The sequence below is a fragment of the Synchiropus splendidus genome, chromosome 7 (assembly GCF_027744825.2).
Source record: "Synchiropus splendidus isolate RoL2022-P1 chromosome 7, RoL_Sspl_1.0, whole genome shotgun sequence".
NCBI lineage: Eukaryota > Metazoa > Chordata > Actinopteri > Syngnathiformes > Callionymidae > Synchiropus > Synchiropus splendidus.
In genome coordinates this window covers 25,303,075-25,308,629 of record NC_071340.1, presented here as the reverse complement: position 1 = coordinate 25,308,629, position 5,555 = coordinate 25,303,075, and positions in this window count along the sequence as shown.

Here is a 5,555-nt window from a genome sequence, read left to right as displayed (position 1 = left end):
GTGAAATCTCAGAGTGCGCGCATCCTCGGTCCGCGGTCGAGAACCACCAGGCGACGCAAATCACTTCCGGTATTTGCTAAGAAAATAAGAGTCCTCATTAATTCAAAGCAAGGCGCACGGCAAAACTGATTCACCCATTAAAAGCTGTCCAGTCATAATAAAGATTGTTTCAGTTCCCTTAAGTGTAAACAAATAGATGCTTGACTTCCGCAGAAAAACGTGCTTGTAATAACAAACGGAAAAAAAGCTGTTCATCATTCATGTTTTTGTTATTTTAAATGCAGACAGGAACACTACACACACATTGCACTTAACTTCAAATACAACTGCAGTTTAATGGAAATATTAAGTCTGACATAATAAGACAATTGGGAATAACCTGCATTCTAATTAAGGTATTTAAATATGTGAGTAAAATTCTGCCCAATACGAAAGATGCGTCTGTCTGGGAGATATTTGACAGACATGGTTGGAGAAGAATACATGTAAATAGTTCCCAAAGTATAAAAATTAACTCAAATAAAATGCATGTTTAAGCCACTTCACAGTTTGCGTTGGCACGTCTGCCCGGGCACTTTTATTTTGAAGGCCGCGTGACCGGAATTCCGAGGTGCCACAGGCAGCCTAACGCTGACCTGGCTCCCCCTGCCATCCATTCCGCAGCAGCTCCACACACCGCGCACTTTGCATTGTGGGATTGTAAAACAACACGGAGGGAGGCCTGTGGTGAGACTGCGCTGCTCTCCATCTATTCACCCGTTCACCATTTAACCAGTCCCAAATACGCAGTCTTCTTCACCGCATGAGATAAAGTTGAACACGAATGATATTTACAAAACAAAACGATTTTATGATCGATCACATCCGATCCGTCACATGAATGTTTTGGTTATGACAATGACCAATATTGCTGCACTGATATGAAAGAAACTTTATACATGGTTTATCTGCATGATTGTGTCCATACTTTTTCTGTATTAAATTAATAAAAAATAAAAATAAAAAAGTTCAGACATCTATATTTTTAAGTTGTATTTTCCAAGAAGAAAAGAAAGGAAGTCGAGGGAGTAAATAAGGAAGGAATGAAAAAAAAAGTTAAAATGATTGTTTTAATTTTGTGTTTAAATCCAGACTGATCTACTGGTGTTAATTCAAGTCAAGTGTCTTAATCACAAGTGAGGTCACAAGTCTCCTCACCAGTATCAAGCATCATCTGATCGATTATTCGAGGTTTTATTTTAGACACTCTGTTGGGTCTTGTGTGGTTCCTCTGCTTATCTCCCCCTCTCTCATACGTATACTACAAAAAAACAGCCATTCTGAGGACTGACATCGCCATCAGTGGGTGTTTGTGTCAGTGCTTGATACCAGTGTCACCAGGGTTTGCAGCCTTGACTGTAGAAACTGTGACATTCCCAGGCTATGGAAGTCAATCTGGCCTTTGGCATCACTCCTTGGCTCATCCTTGATCTCTTGGCTGGAGGTTCCAGCCAGGAGACATGTTTGACATGACATAGAATAGAATAGAATAGCCTTTATTGTCATTGTAGCAGATGATACAACAAAATCGATGAATATGTCGACACTCTGGACCCAAACAAATGCCTGCTTGAAGTTATTTTGAGAGTTTTTTTCTAATGACTCCACACTGTAAAGTCTTAATGGTTGTCATTCAAAACAACCGCACCATCTTCAAGGGTGCATTAAGATCTGGGTCGCTGCCTTCTTCCCTTTTAAGTCACGAGCTCTGAGAGTTCCAATCAAACTTCAAACGGAGCTGTTAACTCCGCAGCAGATGGAGTGCGAACGTCAAGAACGCATCCAGAAACCAAGCCTTTTTATTGGCTGAGCTAATAGTGAGAGTGAAAGATGTGAACAGCCACATCAATATGGCTGTGCTGCAGCAGCTTCTCGGCGACGCCACTTGTTGAGAAGGAGAGCGGCCGCGGCTTTTAATGGCACGTCGTCGCTGGCACATGACGGAGGCCTGTTCATGAGCATATTGTTTTCTCGGGAGGATACGCTCCGTCAGACTCTCGGCTGGATTTGTGGGGCAGCTTCCCGAGTCAATCATTAACCTGCGTCCGGGTCACCTTACAAACACGGCTGTAAAATGAAGGCGTGCATGTGTGATTGGTTTCAATAATTATCCAGTGCTGTAACCAAAGACTGAGGAATGATTTACATAATCCCACATTTGGCAGGAAGTGTGTGTGGCATTGAGAGGCGGTTGGACCCTGCATGGCCGGACAAAAGCGCAGTCTGTTTTAAGGCGAGGTGGGGCATTTCACATCACTCCTCGCTTGCTTTCAGCGTAAGGAAATGTTCCGGACACTGTTAAAACCAGGAATACCTCATGCAAACCAGACCCGAAGGAAGGTGAAACCGCACATCAGCATGAGAACACAACCCAAACCCGAAGAGAACAAAAAGCCCAGCCGGAATGTTTTGCATGGTCATTTTCCTAGCAGCTCCTCCACCGGCCCAAAGTGGTGCTTTATTGTCCTTATGTCCCGTGTTTACATTCCATTATAACCAGGGAAGTTCAACCCCCAAGCCCCCCCTCTTTTGTGGACACCAACCTAAGAAAAACCTTCCGCCGTGTTGCCGGAGATCGGGCCTCATCCATCCGTCAGCGACACCCACGTCCCCCCCTGGTCTTGGACGTAGCGTCCTCGTAGTTTTCCGGGCCTTTATGTTGGTTGTCGTCCGAGGCAGAGTGAAGAGCTTTTGTGTGCGCAGGCCCCTGTCCTGAGTGGCGGAGAGGAACCAGCTGGGCTGCGAGTGGAGAGGCAGGAATGCGCACATGAATGGAGCAGCCAATGCAGGGCACCTGCTGATTGAGGGACGCATGCCGGCAGAAGCATCTTGCTCAATTACGACCGGCCGTTCCACAGGGCTCGCGCTGGCTGGCAGGATCGTCACTGCGGCTGGAGGTTTCTTTGACTCTTCCCTGCTGAGCATTGATTTTCTTGTTAATGATCGACACAAATTACTGCCTCGAGGCTTCGTCCCCTCATTGTCTTCTCCTCTGATTTGCTTCATGGGATCACACACCCACATATGTTCTAAAGGGAATAGATTGATTATATTGTGTGATACTAATGAAGTACAGGGGACACATGGTGCATGTGTCTCTGCAAAATGAGTATGTCTTAATCAAACATTTGCAGTGTGTGCAGAATTATTTACAGATTTGCAGAAGTTGATCAATCGATGGAAAAACAGATGTCTGCACTCAGGATGACCCGCTGACCAGACCAAAAAGGAGAACAGCAACCGCCACCTCGAAACCGCCAACACCCAAGTGGAAAGTTACTGAAGACAACACCTTGAATAGTATAAGAAGGAGAAGTAGTCATCTCGATGTGTGCTTCTACTGGTGTCTGACCTGTAAGTCACGACTCTCGTTGTGCTGCAGTACAAATGTGCAGTACATGTGCCTGGCCTGTATGTGATGCTCTCGTGAAAATGTTTAGTAGAACACAGTGAGAGCATGAGCAAGGTTCCTCCTCGACAGACTGAGGAGGTTGCGCCGTCACACATGTCGACAAGAACTACAACTGATATCTCACCTGTATTGCTAAAGCACAGAAGAGTACCCTGGAATTGATTTGGTAGCACAGGCAATGGAAGCAAAACCCGATGTTTTCTAACCTGTCCACCAGTTTTAAGGCCTATCTTGTGCGGATATTTTGACGAATTCCACCAGTGTGTTACGTAAACACTGCCGCTTCAGTACTTTGTGTTTTGTCGTTGCCTCCCACCATCCTCTCTGCTCATTCAAACCTGAACTTCAAAACTTCCTATGGAGAGGATAGTAAACTACTTCCTGAAAAGGTAGTTGAAATCCGCAAAAGTAGCATCACCATTATGTAACCTTGGATTATCACCAGATTTCTACCAGAAGCAGGGCGGAGATTTGCACCCGCACTGCACATTGTGGAGTGTATTTATCACACGAGGAAGGGGAAGTGTGGCATTCGAGCCTCTAGCAAGCCTCATGTAGGTGAGAGTTTGCACCCTCTGCAAATCCACGATGTACTGAAGCCACGGAAGGCAAACCACAAGTGTGCTATATATACCAAGCGACATCACGAATAAGGTAGCGGTCCTACGTATGAGACAGAAACTCCATGCATCAATGTGAACACTGGTCAACATGGTGGACGTGTTAGGAAGGGTCAGCGAAACACCACTCCATATCAGCCTTGACAGAGGATCCCAGAGTGAAGCAGGTCCCAGTTGACTTTGTGTGCCCCACCATCTGGGACGAGGTTTAAATTGTTGTGTGCATTTATTCACGTGATCTGAGTGATTAACTTGTAGGTTTATTCCTCAAACTGCTGTGATTAGCTTCAAAAACACTGGCGAGCATGTGTCGTGGCAGGCGCGGAAATACTGTATTACGGATCCGCTGGCCAAGTTCCTCTGCTGGCTTGGCCCAGGACCCACTGAAAACCCAGCGCTGGGATGAGATGTCGATGTGGAATCCCGGGAGGTTCATTAACAGTCCTCAGACACACATGCTTCAGTTTATTGGCCGTTTGTCTGGCTGTGCTTTTGAAGAGATTGCATCTCCATAATCAATAAAAGGAAACTTAGCCATCCAGCGCAGAGTGGAAACTCACATCTGTGAAAACAAACTCTGCCTCTAGAATGTATAGATGCCAGCGCTCGAGCCGTTTTATCATCATGGTACGGCTCTGCGAAGAGCCCAGACGTGAATCTTGGAGTGTGAAGAATTGAGTCACGTGCTGGGCGGCCCAGGTCAGCTGATAGGACGCGTCCCGCGCTCGCCGTGATGACTGGACCCGTGCCTCTTATCACCCGCTGACCTGGAAAGCTGGAGATCTGCAACAACTCTTCAGCCATGTTGTTTGAAGTGGGAGCAGGCTGGAATTGGATCAGGCTGTATCTTAGCAAAGCGGCTCCTGTAGATTTGATTACATACGCCCCCCTCGCCCAACACCCACGCTCCGGCCTCCCCACTGTACATGTGAGGATCAGAGCGGGAGGCTGTGCCAGACTCTGCCCATCTGTGAGCCATTTACCTGATGACTGCCGTCTCAGACAGGCAGGTCCGGTGCAGGTGGGCATCGGCCCATGATTTCAATAACAAGAGTTGATGAAAATCGTGCCTGAAACGTTAAAGGATTAAAGTGGCTCGCAGTGTATTCAGGGACGGAGCACGTTTAGCACCGTCTCTGTTTGGTGCTGATGTGGACGTCCTCAAAAGGAGGGCCGTCCCCTCTGTCGGACCGTGCCCTTTCATGGCAGGCGGCCGTGACAGAAGCCCAAAACAAACTACCGGTTTGGGAACAAAGGGAGCAGGAGCAACACAAACATAAACTGTATTCAGAACGTGTACCTGATGCTTGGGTGGAGGTGAGTTGTTGCTTGTATGCTGAAGAGGAGGAGTTTTAAATTTCTCACTCCAATTGAAAACAAATGATTTTTTTTTCTTACGTTTAAGAAAAACTTTTTGTGACCTTTTCGCGGGAGGCTAATGTGCATCTGCATCTACCTGTATGTCTGATGGAGAAGTAGCCCAA